Here is an 18,344-nt window from a genome sequence, read left to right on the forward strand (position 1 = left end):
GCAGCCTTATTTCTGGGCTTTGTATTCTGTTCCATTGGACTATGTGCCTGTTTTGTTTGTTTGTTTACTTTTACCAGTACCATGCTGTTTTGGTTACTGTACCCCTATAGTATAGCTTGAGGTCAGGTAATGTGATGCCTGGTACTTTGTTCTTTTTCTTTAGAATTGCCTTGGCTATTTGGGCTCATTTTGATTCCATATGAATTTTAAAATAGTTTCTTCTAGTTTTATGAAAAATGTAATTGATAGTTTGGTAGGAATAGCATTGAATCTATAAATTGCTTCAGGCAGTGTAGCCATTTTAATGATATTCATTCTTCTAAATGAACATGGGATGTTTTGTCATTTGTTTGTGTCTTCTCTAATTTCTTTGAGTGGTGTTTTGTAGTTCTCATCATAGAGATCTTTCACCTCCCTGGTTAGCTGTATTCCTAAGTATGTTATTCATTTTGTGGCAATTGTGAATGGGATTGCCTTTTTCATTTGGCTCTCAATTTGGCTATTCTTGGTTTATAGGAATGTTGGTAATTTTTGTACATTGATTTTGTATCCTAAAACTTTGTAGAAGTTGTTTATCAGCTGAAGGACCATTTGGGCCAAGACTGGGGTTTTCTAGATACAGAATCATGTTGTCTGCAAACAGGGATAGTTTGACTTCCTCTCTTTCTGTTTAGATGCCCTTTATTTCTTTCTCTTGCCTGATTCCTCTGGTTAGGACTTCTAATACTATGTTGAATAGAAGTGGTGAGAGAGGGCGTGCTTGTCTTGCACTGGTTTTCAAATGGAATGCTTCCAGTTTTTGCCCATTCAGTATAATGTTGGCTGTGGATTTGTTGTAGATGGCTCTTAGTATTTTGAGGTATGTTCCTTGAATACCCAGTTTATTGAGAGTTTTTAACTGAAAGAGTGTCGAATTTTATCAAAAGCCTTTTCTGCATCATGAGATAATCATGTGGTTTTTGTCTTTAGTTCTGTTTATGTGAAGAATCATACTTATTGATTTATGTACGTTAAACCAACCTTGCATCCTGGGGATGAAGCCTTTTGATAGGCTGCTGGAATTGGTTTGCAAGTATTTTTTTTTTTTTTAGGATTTTTGCATCAATGCTCATCAAGGATACTGACTGGATGTTTTCTCTTCTTGCTGTGTTTCTGCCAGGTTTTGGTATCAAGATGACGCTGGCCTCATAGAATGAGTTGGGGAGCAGTTCCTTCTCAATTTTTTGGAATGGTTTTTGGGGGAGTGGTATCAGCTCTTGTTTGTACATCTGGTAGAATTTTGCTGTGAATTCATCAGGTCCCAGGCTTTTTTTGTTTGGTAGGCTACTTATTACTGATTCAGTTTTGAAGCTCATTATTGATCTGTTCAGGGAATCAATTTCTTCCTGGCTCAGTCTTTGGATAGTGTATGTGTATAGGAATTTATTAATCTCTTCTAGGTTTTCTAGTTTGTGTGCATAGAGGTGTTCACAGTAGTTTCTGATAGTTGTTTTATTTCTCTGGGGTCAGTAGTAAGTAACATTTGCTTCATAGTTTTTAATTCTCTTCTTTTGGATCTTCTCTCTTTTCATCTTTATTATTCTAGCTAGTGGTCTATGTCATTTCTTTCAGAAAACCAACACCTGCATTCATTGATCTTTTGAATGCCTTTTCATGTCTCAATTTCCTTCAGTTCAGCTCTGATTTTTGTTATTTCTCATCTTCTTCTAGCTTTAGGATTGATTTGTTCCCGTTTCTCTAATCCTTTTAATTGTGAAGATAGGTTGCTAATTTGAGATCTTTCTAACTTTTTGATGTGGGCATTTAGAGCTATAAATTTCTCTCTTAATATTGTCTAAGCTGTGTCCTAGAGATTCTGGTATGTTGTGTCTTTGTTCTCGTTTGTTTCAAAGAACTTGTTGATTTCTGCCTTAATTTTATTATTTGCCCTAAATTCATTCAGGAGCATGTTTAATTTCCATGTAATTGCATGCTTTTAAGCAATTTTTATAGTCTTGACTTCTATTTATATTGTGCTGTGGTCCAAGAGTGTGTTTGGTTTAATTTTTGTTCTCTTACATTTGTTTAGGATACCTTTATGTCCAATTACGTGGTTGATTTTAGAGTATGTGCCATGTGGCAATGAGAACAATGTATATTATGTTGTTTCGGGGTATGGAGTTCTGTAAAGGTATTTTGGATCCATTCGGTCCAATTTTGAGTTTAAGTCCTGAATATCTGCTAATTTTCTGCCTTGGTGGTATGTAATACTGTCAGTGGAGTGTTGAAGTCTCCTATTGTTATTGTGTGGGAGTCTGTGTCTTTTTTTTGTAGGTCTCTAAGAACTTGCTTTCTGAATCTGGGTGCTCCAATATTTGGTGCATATGTATTTAGGATAGTTAGGTCTTCTTTAATTGAATCCTTTACCATTATGTAATGCCATTCTTTGTCTCTTTTGATCTTTGTTGGTTTGAAATCTGTTTTGTCTGAAACTAGGATTGCAACCACTGCTTTTTTTCTATTTTCCATCTGCATGGTAGATTTTCCTCCATTCCTTTATTTTGAGGCTATGCATGTCATTATGTGTGAGATGGGTCTCTCGAAGATGGCATACCATTGAGTCTTGCCTTTTTATCCAGCTTGCCACTCTATGACTTTTAAGTGAAGTCATTTAGCCTGTTTACATTCGAAGTTAGTATTGATGTTTGGATTTGATCCTGTCCTTGTGCTGCTAGCTGGTTATTATGCTGGCTTGTTTGTGTGGTTGCTTTACAGTGACACTGCTGTGTGTTTAAGTGTGTTTTCGTATTAGTTGGTAGCAGTCTTTCCTTTCTATATTTAGCTCTTCATTCAAGATCTCTTGTAAGGCAGGTCCAGTGGTAACAAATTCCTTCAATATTTGCTTATCTGGAAAAAAAAAAAAAGTTTATTTCTCCTTCACTTGGGAAGCTTAGTTTGGCTGGATATGACATTCTTGGTTAAAGATTTTTCTTTAAGAATGTTGAATATAAGCCCCTAATTTCTTCTGGCTTGTAAGGTTTCTGCTAAGAGCTCTGCTGTTAGCTTGATGGGGTTCCCTTTATAAGTGACCTGCCCTTTCTCTCTTTCATTTCTACCTTGGAAAATCTGACAACTATATGTCTTGGGAATGATCATCTTGAGTAGAATCTTGCAGGAGTTCTCTATATTTCCTGAAATTGGCTGTTGGCTTCTCTAGTAACGTTGGGGAAGTTTTCATAGATGGTACCCTGAAAAATATTTTCCAAGCTGTTTGCTTTCTCTCACTTTCAGAGATGAAAATGATTCATAGATTTGGCCTCTTTACATAGCCCCATACTTCTTGGAAATTTTGCTTATTTCTTTTCACCCTTTTATCTTTTCTTTTTTTTTTTTTGTCTGATTGTCTTATTTCACAGAACCAATCTTCAAGTTCTTAGATTCTTTCCTCAGCTCAGTTTGTTCTGTTGTTAATACCTGTGATTGCATTGTGAAATTCTTGTGTTGTGTTATTCATCTCTGTCAGACCTGTTAGGCTCTTTTTATACTGACCATTTCATCATTCAGCTCCTCTATTACTTTATTGTGATTCTTACTTTTTTTAGATTGAATTTTGCTGTCCTGAATTTTGATGATCTTTCTTCCTATCCATATTCTGAATTATATTTCTGTAATTCTAGCCAGTTCAGCCTGATTAAGAACTTCTGTTGGAGAACTGGTGTGATCATTAGGAAGATATATGACACTCTGGTCATTTGAGTTATCAGTGTTCTTGCATTGGTTCTTTCTCATCTCTGCATGTGGGTGTTCCTTTAACTGCAGTGTAGATTGAGTATAGTCAATACACTTTTTTTTCTGAATGTTTTCACTGGGCTGATATTTTGCACAGGGGTTTTACCTGAAGCTGAATTCTTGTCTCTAGTTTTAGAGGGGAGTATGTTAGTGAGGCATTTTTTCATTTTGAAGCTTTGGGGTGTGATCCAACTTGTGACAGCAGCATCCCAGACAATGCAAGGGATTTTCCTGGGGTATTATGTGCATGCAAATTGACTCCAGAAAAATGAAAATAGAAAGCTGGTTTAGTGATACATTTTGTATCAGTCAGTGTCCCTATATGAAATAAATAGCACATTCTGGATTATTTTAAAGGTTTCCTAACAAATGGACTATTCACAAATATGCAAGCTGGAACTACAAGAGATAATGCCGTGACCTGGGATTAGTAGTAGAGAAACTAGCACAGCTCCTAGGCCTAAAAGAAAGAAGAGAGACAGTGGTTACCATGCCCAAGATGGAGAGAATTATGGAAAGAAAGCCCCTTGAGAAGAACAGAGCCCTCAGCTGAAGAATCCAAGTGGCCTTGGTAACCTTTGCAGTAACTTTTAAGGATGAATTTCCTGACATTATTCTCCCTCTACCCTCTGATTTCCAGCTAGGGTTCCCAAACCCATAGGAAGACAAGAGAATTGTATACAACAGCTTTCCAAGACAGAGAATAGGATGGAGAAGAAAGTAACCAGAAAGCAACCAGAAAACCACGTGTACAAACAACTGTCAATATAATTATACATCACAACTGCATAGTTTATTAAGATCTGTAAGAAATGCTATAGAGTTTTGAACAAAACTTTATGAATTAGAGCAGAAGTATACTTGTGCTTTCAGCCAAATATTTCTTAGAATGTCTTCTCCAAAGAAAATTGTTTTTCCTGCATTGCCAGGAGGTTAGTAAGACCAATTTTCAGCATGGCCAACAAAAGACAGTGATACACAGCTTCTGAGAACCATTGATACACAGCTGCTGAGACTTGTCACCAGACTGCTATGAGCCCTTGCCTGTCCCTCCCAGCCCAGCCCAGCCCTGCCAGACTCTAAATCCCTCACTGATCGAAGTGATATTCTAATTCAAACAAGTCCTCCCTTGGACTAGTGAGTGGTTTCATTCCCAACCCCTCCTTTCCTACCTTCACCAGAAGACTTACAGTGTGATGCCTCCCACCCAGTCCTTGAGCACAATATTCAAACCAACTAATCACTCAGTTGAGCATTAGGGAATGGCATTTACTGTTAAATGTCCAAGACTTTATAATGTATGGTTTGCTGAGGCAGTTTGGGGCATGGTGGGAAACAGGGCAGAAATTGAAAGATACCAGCAGGCCTGAGTGCCAGGAATGCGAACCTTATCTTGACAGTGAAGGGAAGTCAGTGAAGTGATGTGGTCAGACATGGATTAGAAAGATCATTCTGTCTGCCATGCAGAAGGAATCAGAGGGATATGGAAGAGGTAGGAAGGGCAGGTCTGAGTGAGTGCAGAATTGAGGGGGAGTTAGGGGGTTGAATAATCACAGGCATTTCTTAAGCATTTCTCATGACTCTCTTACTAGAAGATGGGCAAACTATTCATGTCATCATTTTTACAGAGGAGGAAACTGAGGCACAGAGTAGCACAACAGATGAATAATATATACAATGTATAATGCCTTTGGGTGTCTTCTTGTTCATTGCAATATGGCCTTTTGACTTCTGCCCTCTGAAATGGTTACTTAGCTTCATGAACATACCCTGTAGACTATAATATTATTATGGTCATAACTATGGACTTCATAATATAATCTCATGATCCATCCCTCCCTGCATCACCATGACATTATAAGCTGGAAACTGGTCTTCTGACTTTTACTTTAAGCATAATAATAGGGTCTCATGGCCGTCTTCCTTGGACATTATAATGCAGGTTCCAGCTTAGGTCTTAAATAGTATGTTATGGTTTTCTAGTCATCAATTTGGACATTTCAGTTCAGTCTATGACCACTATCCCTGGGATGTAGTCCTAATAAACAGATGAATACCTGGGGTTTAATTCTGCCAATTTCTGGCTTGTTCTCTCTATTTGCTCTCCATCTTATCATTCTAGCAGGCCTTGCAGCAGAGCCTGTGTGGAATTATCACAAGCTACAAAATTTAAGACTTGAGCATGCTGGCAAGTTTGATTATTTTTTCTACAACTCCAGCAAATGAAGGGAGCAATGGAGTTATCTATCTGCAGGATACAGTTAGGAAATGCATTTCCTTAAAAAATCAAAATGTTAGTGTAAGATAAAGCATCTAGCGTCTGTTCAATTCATCAAAATTTTCTTTTATTCTTTAACTTAGTGGACAGACATGTCAGTTGTGACCAGTGCCTCCTGGATCAATATTACACTTAGTGCTCTGTGAAAAGAGACTTACAGAGGCAAAATGTGACAGTCCATGACATTTTATTATTTCTGCCCAGGGATTTCTAGTGCTAATAATCTCCAATGGCTAACGAGGAGAATGCTGTGGTGCTGCCACAAAACAAGTTCTCCTCCTGGCTACAGGGGCTCTCCAGCCATCAGGACTACCAGAGAATGAAGAAAAAGAACACAGTTGATCATCACTGCTCTATACTTTGAGTTATAACTTCAGCCTTGAATGAGAAGTCTTAAAGCATAGCTTCTCTGATCTTGAAGCTTAAATAAATGTCTTCAGCTTGTTTTCTTTTAACTTCCTTCTTCACAACATTAATTAAGATCTTGTTGTTGCCATGCAGTAGAAGTCACAGAAAGGACAACACATCTGTATGCCCACTGCTCAAATCTAGTTTACCTGCACAAATTGCAACATGTTCTGCTTGGCTGCTGGGACTGGTTCATATCAGGGATCTTAGCATTCCTGTGAGGAGGAGGTAAAAGAGCATTTGAAAATGAGGACCTGACTTGAGTCGGGGATTCTTTGACAAAGAGGAAGAGAATAAAATCTTTCTCTTAACTCCAGACCCCAAAGTAAACAAGAAGAAATTTATCCTCCTGGGGAGTAAGTCTTGGGAAACCAGTTTTATCCAGAATAAGTAAAGGCATGATGTAGGCATTTTCTTACAGAGTATCTTCAGTCCTAAAGAAAGGAATCCCAAGTCACCTGGGAGATCCTGAAAGACTGAATCAAATGCAAGAGGATAGTTCCTGGTTTTCACTCTAAAAATATAAGCACATAGCTTACCTTGTGGCCGAGTCACGGAGGTATATTCCTGGTGGAAGAGAGCTACTCACCATCTCAAAAGGACATCAGAGTAACTTTGGTAATGGAGGTCAAAATGATGCTGAGAAGGAAAGCAAGATCATTGCAACAGAGGAGCAATAAAAATATCTTTCTGCTGTGATATGGCATCAGTCCAAAGAAGTGGAAGCCTTACCTAGAGCAAGAGAAGAGGACTTTGCTTCTAGAAATTTAAGTCAGTTAAAAGTTTGATTTTAGCTCACATTGGTTAATAGTGTAATAGTATGTATCAGAAGCTCATAGTAAGTCTGTATATTAAAGTGACCTTGTGCTAAAACACCTTCAGGGAAACCAGTGAAGCAGAAAGATGTTAGTTACTACAATGAGAAGGCATGACTGTGCTAGATCATCTGATCTGTGGGGAACAGTCCCATTTGCCTTCTTCTATGCTCTCTCCTATACAAGCTCAAGAGCTGCATTTCAGTCATCAGGATTATGGTTTTCCTTCTGCCAAAGAGGGACTCCTATGAGAGATAGAAGGTGGAAAAGAAGAAGAAGTCATATTATTGTTTTTATGGCAGATGTACAGAGATACATCAGTTTCAGCAGATGGTAGAGATTTGCCAGGGGTTTGGGGCATACTCTGGTGAATCACTCACTTTGATGCTGCATACAGCTGAGGTAACTGATGAAGACTTTTGATTATTATGTAGTATGATTTCCTAGAAGCTATTAGAAGCTTTCCTATCACTTCTATGGGTAATCAAATGCTACTGTAGTTTTCAGTATGCCACACTTTCCTGCTTTGAATCTTATAATGCTTTCCATTTTCCTGACCAAATCTCATCTGGAAATAGGACACTGCTGGGATGGGGGTGGGAGGAGGAAATGACTTAGGGAAAAGCAGCCACTGGGAGGAGAAAAAGATATTTGTGGGTGATTTCATTAAGTCTTCTGGGAATGTGGAGTTAGAGTCTTGCTTTTGATACCCTACCCTTTCAACAATTTTAATTTGGGTTATTTGTTCATGGAAACAATCATTGTACTCATGGAAACATAATTGGATCACCTAGTTTCCATCTCTTTTTGATTACTCTTCTTTGTTATCTTATAAGCTTGCTCCTGTCCCTCTTCCATCTTCACCTTATAATTATATTCTATTATAGAAATTATACCTATAATTATAATATATAACTATATTCTGTCTTCATTATAACTATATTCCATCTTCATTTGGTGGTTCTTCAATGATTATGCTAGTTGCTATTTTCCTGGAGTTTTCCAACTCTCTGAATCTATTTTATTTTATTTTATTCTAGCTTTATTGAGGTATAATTGACAAATATCTGAATCTGTTTTACATTGAAGTAAGCAGAACTCACTTACAATATAGAGACCTATAGCAGGCATTCAATCAAAGATTCACTAAATCTAGATTTAATGGCAGAAGCTGTTGCTTTCAATCCTCCTCTGACAGTATCTCACATTTTACTGGCCTTTATGGCTGAAACAGCACATTGAAGTAATGTTGATAGAAAACACTCTATAATTCTGAATCCCATGTCTCTCTCCTGATTAAAACTAATAGCTGCGAACTCACTCTTTAATGCAGTTTCATTTGGATTGTTGCTAGCCACAATACCTTCCATGCATCCACAGTGAAATTCATTACTTCCCTTCTCCCAACTGTAACAGTCTCCAGAGAAGTTAACATGTCCTGAAAACTTCAGGACTTCTCTGAGACCTCTCTCCTCCAAAGCCTGTATGGAAGAGTGCAAGGGCCTATCTAAGTGGAGGCTCCTACACTCTGTGAGATACATGGAGTGCTTCTCTTAGCCCAGAAGGGGAGCAGATCTGCCATCAGCAAGGGCTGAATTAAATCATGTGCCAAACATAACTCATTGTACCAAAACATTACAACAAGCCCATATTTTCCATTCAGACAATTTGCTCAATTATGAAACTGCATTTTTGTGACATTTTATGAGAGAAGTGATTACAATGATCTTCCTCATCATTCCATGGTAAAATGCCAGCTACGACAGTAGGTGGCTTGAGGGGTGGACTAACAGGAATTAAGGATTTTGATATTAGTATGTTTTTCATCTAATCATCATACATTCCTAGAGCAATGACCCTCAAATGTGTTAATACAACTCCCATCAGTAATTTTTATATTATGACTGTTATGTTATGACTATGAAAAAAATAAATTGTAAAAGGCTAAGTTAAGATAAACCAGATTTAAAATATTTTCTTATGTTGGCTCTGTGTTATCATTTAGCTAATACCAAAATGTAAACTTAAGGCAAAGCTTCTAAGAATCATATTGTTTTTAAAGATATTTCAAGTAGCTTGGAATTTTGATTTTCTCTGTGGCTAATTCATTTCAGATATTATGATATTGCCACTGCTTTTACTTCTTAAGGTGGATAAAAGGGACTCATCTATGTGTGGAAGTGTCTACACTGTTGTTTTATGAACTTTTCTCTTTTCCTTGCATTCTATATGGTACCTTCAATCTGTGGTTTCTTTGCAGGAATTTTAAAAGCCATTTGTCTAGCATGGGAAGGCTAGTTTAATTTAAACTAGGTAAGTGATAAATGCATTAACCAGACACATAGAAATGGCAACATGTCATGATATGCCACACGTGAATGAAGGGTAAGGCATCCCTGCCAACTCCTTTCTGTTTTGGAACCTTGATGTTTCATCAGCTAAACTTGAGGCAGGGCCATCTGGTATGTGGACCAAGTAAAGAAGTAAAGCTTCATTCTTGTTCCTTTTTTTGAGAACATAGGAAGAGAGGTCTTAATGCTTTCTGTCCATGTCACAGTGGGTGACCTTAAGCATCCACTGAGTGTGTGCAACCCATTTTGGGAACCACTGGTGGAGAACACTGCTTCCCAATGTTGGTTCATAGACCAACAGACAACACTTTTTGTCTTCCAACAATTCTTGACTAGATCCACCACCACTTCTGGCTTTTAAACAATGGTTGTGCTTTCTCCATTCCTTTTTGATATCTGTTGCAAAATGTGTTTCTGTCCGAAGTTTGAAATGTAGACATGGCCCAGCATACTGTTTGGAAAACTGGACTTTTCTTTTAGCTGGTATCTTTGGAAAACCAGAGTCCAAAGGAATTTTGACTTCTTTGCTCACAATTTATTATCTTTCAGTGCAGGAAGGTATGAGAAACAGGAGGCGAAAATGTGGCTTTGGGGTAAGTAGACCAGCAGGTAGGAAACAGAGACCTGGTCACAATTTGGCTGGCCAGTCTTGTTCTCAGGGCATGACTTGACTAAGGGAAAGCAGGAGGCTACATTCCAGTTCTCTGGCATGCTAAGAACCCACAGCTACTGCTACAGAGTATCTGAAACCCCTTATGAGCCAACTGCAAGGATAGCACCTATGATGGCAGATGGATAAACCACCTCTGCAGAAATTTTTCCCTTAGAGTCACTAGTCATTCCATTCCTAGCTTCAGCTTTATACAGAGACCTTGGAGACCCAGAGAAAGCAAAGGGAAACCAAAACTGATGTTTAACTGATATGTCTTACATGCTCAGAAGTAACTCTAAATACTTGAGTTTTATTTATCTATTAAAATAGACTTAAAACTTGAAGGCATATTGAAGGCAATGAACAGTTAAGGTTTGTACAGATAGGCATGATAATCACACCTATGTTTAGAAACAACAATGCTTACAGTGGCTTTCTTGGGAGAATGCCAAGAGGTTAGTTTATTCATTTGAAACACGCATTTTTTTCTGAGGTTCTTGCATCCTTATATTTAATTAAGTCCCACTTTGAAAGTGCAAGCTCTTTGATCAGCAATTTCAGTTCTCTGGGAAGCATTCAGTTCTATTGGTTGCCCATTTCTAGGTCTGAGAGAATCACACAGTCCTTCACCATGGGGTTACACAGAGCCCCCCACCCCATCCCCTGTAAAGTGTAAGAGCTCAAGTCAAGACTCTGTGAATACATAAGTCCCCAGGTCTTTGGAGGCTTCACTACTACACACCTTCTTTTATTTCCAAAGAAAATAGCCTGTGCTTGTTTTTCTACAACATTAGCATCAGCCCTCTCAGTAATAGACTTAGGAATAAGTTGTCACAGCAAACGAGGGCCTCCATGTGTGACAAGGAGGGGAAGTGTAGTCAGGAAACACATTTCAGCTTCAAGAGTTTACTTTCAACAATCACAAGGGTGAAAATGAGCTGAACAATTTGAAAGAACCTGTCACTATTATTTCAATGCATGGATTTTGGTAGATATAAATTCAACAGCTCACTTGTGAAAAGTCCTAGCTAGTTTATATCTCCCTTGGCCATCAAAATAATCAAAGAAAGGAGAAGCAAAAAGAAAGAAATGCGTAAAAGAAGGACCAAAAAGGGAGACATAGTTTCTGATTCTGTATTATGTGTCAAACCCTGTGATGGGCACTTTCTTGTGTGTAATTTATATATTCCCTACAATAGCCCAGGGAACATGATATTCACATCTTGCCAATTTTAGATAAATATATTAATCAAAAACGAAGAAGTCATACAGGATTTGTTGAAGTCCTGTGTTAGTACAGGTGTCAATTTAAAATGATCCAGAAAGATAAACTTCCATTTTCCTTTTACCCTTCAGAGAAAACTCTTTCCTTGCATTATAATAGTCCAGATGATTTACTCCTTCTTTTTAGAAGTTATTTGTGTTGTCTACCACAAAATATATCTAGGTCCATTGAATGTTATTGTTTGAAAGTTGCAACTCTGGGTCACCTTCTCTCAAAAAAGCAAGGTTCCTCACTCAAGCTGCCACAGGCTCTCTGGCAAATGCCCTCCTTTCTCCTTCTCCCATATCTGTCTCCCTTTCATTTGTGGTCAGATGTGTGTTTTGATCCAAGCAACAAGAGCAAAATAACCACAGCTGAAGAATAAGATACCAGAGACTTTCTGATATGTTGGCTACAGCTGGCTCTAGAGTCACACTCCCATCTCCAACTGCACAAAGCTCCTGTCAGCCCTTATGCCTCCAGCCCCTTCTCATGATGTTCCTGCCAGCTGGGATTCTGTACCAACTTTTTATACCAGGCAAATTTCCCTGCTCTCCTGACAGCTCAGACATGACCTCCTTAGAGGCCTTCCCTGATCCCTCAGTGTGGTTAACATGGCTAACTTCAAGTAGCACTTTGATCTTGTCCCCTAATCACACTTTTGTCACATTGTATGAGCTGTTCATGTCCATGCCCATGAGCTGTAAGCTGCTAGAGGGTGGAGTGCATGTCATATTGTCTCCACGTCTTGGACTTATGACACTCATTAATAGTCTCTCAATGACCAAGTAAATGGATGAGTGAAAAGGACCATTGACCTCTCAGAAGAAAGTACAGTGTAGGAAAAATGGCAGCCCAGAGTCCAGTGCCTTTGGACAACCTCAGAGGAAGATTTGCGTGTAGTGACCTAGATGTTGCTAGGGCAACTTCTAGTTCTGTTATTATTCTCAGGGTAGCCGCAGAAAATGGACATAAAATCCAATTTGTGGAAAAACAAACACAATAGCTACCCTGAGGCTCTGCTACCTCAAACCCTTGACATAAATCTGACATGCTGTACAACTACGTCAATGTCACAAACACCCAAACTGCCCGCTTATCTTTGAAACTCATTTTCTATTCTAAATTATCCTCCACAATAAAGCTGACATGTAAATTTGAATTTCAATAAGTGTTCCTAAACAGAGAGAGGATGATGAGGTTTATAACATTTAATTTAAGAAGAAATGATGGAGAATTGCCCTTTAGACAAATGAGCTTCTAAAAACTGTGGGAAGGCAAGGTTAGGCTGTGCAAACTTTACATAGCAGCCGGTCAATAAGTGTTCATTTGTCTTCTCTTGTCTCCAAGAGGCTTTGAATAATAGAACCCAAACTTAGTTGTTCTAACAGGTGTTGATGCAGTCACCTCTGGTGGGAGCAGATAGCATTTGAATCGTAGGAGCTCTGGGAATCTGCAGCACCCTCTTTAGAAAGAAGTGTTTTTATTTCAATCATAAGTTTAGTCCGAAGTGATCCAATTGTTAAAGGAAATGAGAAGTCAATGTCATTCACCTTATGGTGTCTAGCTTATTCCACTGTGAGTACTTCCATAGATGGAAGAAAACCCTTGTTGGAAAGAGAAGAATCCTAAAATAAATGCCTTCTGGTGGGTTTTGATTGACATTGTACCGCAGGCTAGAATTGAGGCCTTTCCCTTGCTCAGAAGTGCAACAGGGCCCATGTGTGTCTTGACTGTCTCTGACATAGACATTAGGGGAAGGGAAAGGAGCTAGTGCACCGACTGTTCAGATGCTGGTATAATAGTGCTAAGTGCTTCACATGCTTTTCTCATTCAGTAACCCATCTTCACAGCTACTAAAATAAAAACCCCAGCACCACGTGTACTTTTGCTCTGGTCATTTCACTTGCTTCAGTGCAAAGAGGTTTTCCTTCCTTGTAGGCCTTAAAGATGCATTTCTGGTTCTAGTTTTAATTAATTGAAGTTATGCTCTAGTTGAAAATCTCTGTGTGGCAACAGGCTGATCCACTCTGCCTAGGGCTGGGGCCAAGTGTTACAGAGATCTCTGGTTACTTCTAGTTCTTTGTGTGCAATTGAGAGAAGGTGATCCTAGAGGAATCATCTGTTCAGGCCACCATCGGGAACTGTCCCCAGAGGCCATCATTTACATTAAAACCTATCTAAATGGTGTCTATAGTAGTCCTGTATTTGGGGACCTAGGCTGCTATTATCTTTTTGTAACAGAGGTGACATGGACTGAATGTGACTCCCCTAACTTATATGTTTAAATCCTCACCCTCAATTTGATGGCATTAGGAGGTGGAGATTTTGGAAGGTGATTAGGTCATGAGGATGGAGTCCTCATAAATGGGATTAATGCCCTTATCAAAGAGACCCCAGAGAGTTCCCTTGCCCTTGCTACCACAGGAGAACACAGCAAGAAGAGAGCTGTCTATGAACCAGGAAGCGGGCCCTCTCCAGATAGCAAATCTGCTGGTGCCTTGAACTTAAAGTTCCCAGCCTCCAGAATGGTGAGAAATAAATTCTTTTTCATTTAAGACACCAGTCTATGCTATTTTTGTTATAATATTCTGAACAGACTGAAACAAGAGGCATCAATAACAGATTTCATGATACATGGATGCCTGATATTTGGTTATCATGGAACCATAGATGGCCCTGTGTTCTCTAAAGTGTATACTCCACTAATTGAGAACAAGAATTGGAAACCAAGATGCAGTAAACACAACTACCCTTTCCCCTAAAAGGCCTCACCTTCCTGTACCCCCACACTTTAGAGCTACGTATTCGACAAAATTGATGTTTCTAGAAGCCCCCTCTTATATTGTATCATATATCATGTCATGCTATGTGATATCATACACACGAGGAAGAAGGTCAGCAATGGTATCCTGGGAAAATACATGGACTGATCTCAGATATATTGAAGCCCTTTGAATTTTTATGCAAATTGTTCTGTCTGTAAGAATATCTTCATTTTTATTCTTGAGGAAAAATTTCCATAGCTTTTATCAATTTCTCAAAGGGTTTTGAAACACAAAGTGGTTAGCAACCAGGAGTCCAAAGGCAATTCAAACCCTCATGAACACATTTGGATATGTCTGAGGTCTTCATTGTTTGGTAGTTTACAACATGGTTTACCAGTTGTCTCTGTCCTCAGGGGTTAGGATGCCCAGGCCTTTTTTTGTTGTTGTTCCACTTGAATTTCTCTTTCCTCATTTCCTATGTCCCTCTCTAAGCTTTCTGTTTATCTGTGTGTAAACACACCTGCTGGCTCAAATTATCACTGAAAAGAAATGTTGGATTTCTCATTCCAGGAGTATTAATGGCAACAGAGCCTGTGTGCTTATCTCGTCTGTGTCCCAAGAACAGGAAACACCTCCAACAAGGCAGGTTTCCTTTTTAAATAAAGCAATCTCACACTTGTTATGTTTGTCCCTGACAGAGCGCTTGTCTTCCCCAGCTCCCGGGCCCCTCATCCTCAGGAAGACATTTGATGCTAGGGAGAAGAGGCTCACAGCAGGGGGCAGTCGCTGGAGTCCATGCTTCACACTGGTCCCTTTGTCGCCCTGGGTAATTTACAGTAGTTCTCAGAGTACAGTAAGTGGAGGATAAAGCCTTTACCAACGCTTCTCATAAATGTAGACAGAATACTCTCCTGTAATAAGCTTCCAAATCCAGGGCACAAAATTGTAGTGTATATCGGTGGTTTTCTTTTTCTGTTTTTTTCTGTAGTCTGATTTTTGTGCAGTGCCTGTTGGAGGCTAGAGTAGCTGTGGACTTTCAGTATAGACCTTTCCCCATTAGTGCAGCAGCACCCACAAGTTGCAAGGCACAGACACCCCTCCTACCTGACTAGTTGTCAAAGAAACAATTAGCCCTGCATTGAGATACTGCTGTCTAGTTTTCAGGTTCACATCAATTTTTCAGTTGTTGATCATCACAACAACACTATCAGGTTGGCAGAGAAGGTATGATTAGTGTCATGTTACAAAGACATCTTCACAGAGGTTAAAGTCACTGCATAAGCTAATATCTAAGAAAGACCAAACCCTGGAGAGGAATTTCCTTTTTTCTTTTTTAATCAAATTTCAAGGCTCATTCGAGTTGCCACACTGTGTCTCAAACAAGAGAGTATGAAAATTCAACATTAATGAACCTACAATCACAGCTTGACCAGAAGTCTCTCTAGTTCAAGGACAAGAAGGTAGAATCCTCAAGGAGTCCTGGGTGATGTAACTTCAGGATAGTTACGTCACCACAGCAAACGTTAGACTCCTGTAAGATCTGCCCATTTCTGAAGTCACAAATAGTCAAAATAATTGCAAAGCAATTATATATTCTCATTTGTATCTCTCATATAACACAAAAGGGGACCCAAGTAATACTTCTGAACCCATGGGTCTCTGCCCCGAAAATCTCGGCACATACAGCCCCTCCAAAGTGGCATCCATGTTTTGCTAACAACACCCACTGAGCTCCCCAGCTGCCATTTAATTCCACTTACCCTCCACCTTAAACTCCCACCTCCCAACTTCTTCATGTGTTTGTTGACTTAGATTTTTTTACTAACTACTCTGACTTCTCTTTTAAATATCAACCCAAAGGTAACACAGAGGTCAAAAGGAACAGAAAAAATAAAGCAGAGAATTGTATATTCTTTCTCGTAGCCTATGTGTTTACCCTGAGTACCAGTTACCTCCCAGGACACACTGGAACAAGGAAAAAAAATATCTTTATCGAATGATTAAAGCATTCCAGTTATCCCTTGTCTCAGTCCAGAATATTTCTCAATTTTCTATTCCATATTTTATTAAATCTTCTGAGTCAGACAACTCTATTTAGATTGTGGTGAGAAAGAATTATTTATTGAAATACAAGGGCATTTCTGATTAATCATTTCATGTTTCATGCATACTTGCCTCTTTCTACTCTATTAAAGACAGAAGCACTATTCAGTCCTCCGTACACCAGGAACCTTGGTTCCCAGCCCTTCACACTCTTACAGCTGCCCTGCAAATGATTATATGAGAAACCTCAGCTCCTGGGACAATGGTCCTACTGCCCTGATGGAGCAAATTTCTAACTATTAATAAGTTTATTTTTTAACCAAAATTCATGCATTATTCAGATTTCCTCAGTTTTTGCCTAATGTGCTTTTTCTGTTCTAGTGTCTCACCCACAATACCACAGCACACAGAGCCATCGTGTCTCCTGACTTAGGTTCCCTTTGACTGTGATCATTTCTCAGTCTTTTTTTGTGATAGCCCTGACAGTGCCTCTATTTAGTCTTTTTTTCTTAATCTTTTTTATTGTGTTAAAATACATATAAGATAAAGTTGACTATCTTAACCATTTTAAGTGTACAGTTTAGTGGTATTAAAGGTAATCATAACATTGTGCAACCATCCCCACCATCCCTCTCCATAACTCTTGTCATCTTGTAATATTGAAACTCTGTACACATTAAACAATAACTATAAACAACGGTTCCCTTCTACCTCCGGCTGCTGGAAACCACCAATCTACTTTCTATGTCTATGATTTTGACTATTCTAAGTACTTTATATAAGTGAAACTGATTGGTTCATTCTTGAGCTTGAACAGGAAGAGGAAGAGAGAAAATGAACTGATGTTAAGACACATAGAGAAAGGCATCCAGGTGTTTAAGTCTTAACAGGAAAAACAAGAAGGACCCTTCAAGCCTTGCCCCTGAGGGAAGAGCTGGAGGTTAAGCTCCTACGCAAGTGGAGAGACAGAGACTTGAGGGCAAAGAGGAAGAGAGGGACCAAGAACTACTGTTCTTGGGAATTCACAAAAAAAAGGAAGAAAATTGAAATGGTCAAGAAACATAAAAAAGATGTACAATTTCTCTGGTAATTAGAAAAATTTAAATTAGAATCACATGTAATATTAATCAACATCAGAAAATTGACCAAAAAATTTTGAAAATTGACAGCTTTGAGTTCTAATGGTGTAGAGACATGGAGGCATGCATACATTGCTCATAGGAATATAAATTGGTGCAATCACTTTAGAAACTATTTGGAGATATTTAGTAAAGTTGAAGACCTGGATATTCTACCACCAGTAACTCCACACCAGCATATGTATTCTATAGGCAATACTGAAGTTATGTTATAAAGAACTATATGTAAAAATATTCATAGTAACACTCATTGTAACAGGAACAAAAAAAATGTAAGCCCTTGGAAACTATCTAAATGTCAAATAGGAGGATACATAAATAAACTGTGATGTAGTCGCATAGTGAAATACCATATATTATTGAAGATAAATGAACAGAGCTAGAAAAATCAACATGAATAAATAAATCTTACAAATTCAGTATTGAGGGAAAAAACAAAGCAAACTGCAGAATATTTTCAATATAATACAATTTATGTAAAGTTAAAAAACATGAAAATAAATAGCACATATTCTTTAGGGTACTTACATGGTAGTAACACAAACAAGTGTGTGTGTATGTGTGTGTGTGTGCGAGATATGGTTTTGGTGTTTGACTTCTTTAAACCTCATGTTGAACTGCAATTCCCAGTGTTGGGGGTGGGGGCTGGCGGAAAGTGTTTGGGTCACGGGGTAGATCCCTCATGACTAGGTTGGCGTTCTCTCCTTGGTAATAAGTGAGTTCTTGCTCTGTGAGTTCACAGTAGATCTGGTCATTTAAAAAGTCCTGGCCGGGCGCGGTGGCTCAAGCCTGTAATCCCAGCACTTTGGGAGGCCGAGACGGGCGGATCACCAGGTCAGGAGATCGAGACCATCCTGG

The sequence above is a fragment of the Rhinopithecus bieti genome, unplaced genomic scaffold (genome assembly GCF_001698545.2).
Source record: "Rhinopithecus bieti isolate Rb0 unplaced genomic scaffold, ASM169854v2 scaffold_36006, whole genome shotgun sequence".
Taxonomy (NCBI): domain Eukaryota; kingdom Metazoa; phylum Chordata; class Mammalia; order Primates; family Cercopithecidae; genus Rhinopithecus; species Rhinopithecus bieti.